The following is a 229-nucleotide window of genomic DNA, read 5'->3' as shown; positions in this document are numbered from 1 at the left end:
TGTGTTTTGTAGGTGTGAGTCTGTGTTAAGAGTTTAGAAAAAGTATCTGAAGTATGGGTAGGCGCTTGTTAGCGATTGAAAAAAACTGTAATACAGTCTTGATAGAACCAACTGATTCTGCAGCAGAGCATCCCCTGTTGCTTCTCCTGGCTCCCCAGTCCCTGAGCTCCTGCTGCGCACCCACAGGTATGTACAGCAAGCACTGATAGCTTTTTACTCGGTGATCACC

Source organism: Pundamilia nyererei, unplaced genomic scaffold (genome assembly GCF_000239375.1).
Source record: "Pundamilia nyererei isolate P.nyererei 1_Seehausen unplaced genomic scaffold, PunNye1.0 scaffold00169, whole genome shotgun sequence".
NCBI lineage: Eukaryota > Metazoa > Chordata > Actinopteri > Cichliformes > Cichlidae > Pundamilia > Pundamilia nyererei.
The sequence above is the reverse complement of the archived record's forward strand: the minus strand, read 5'-3'. Positions refer to the sequence as shown.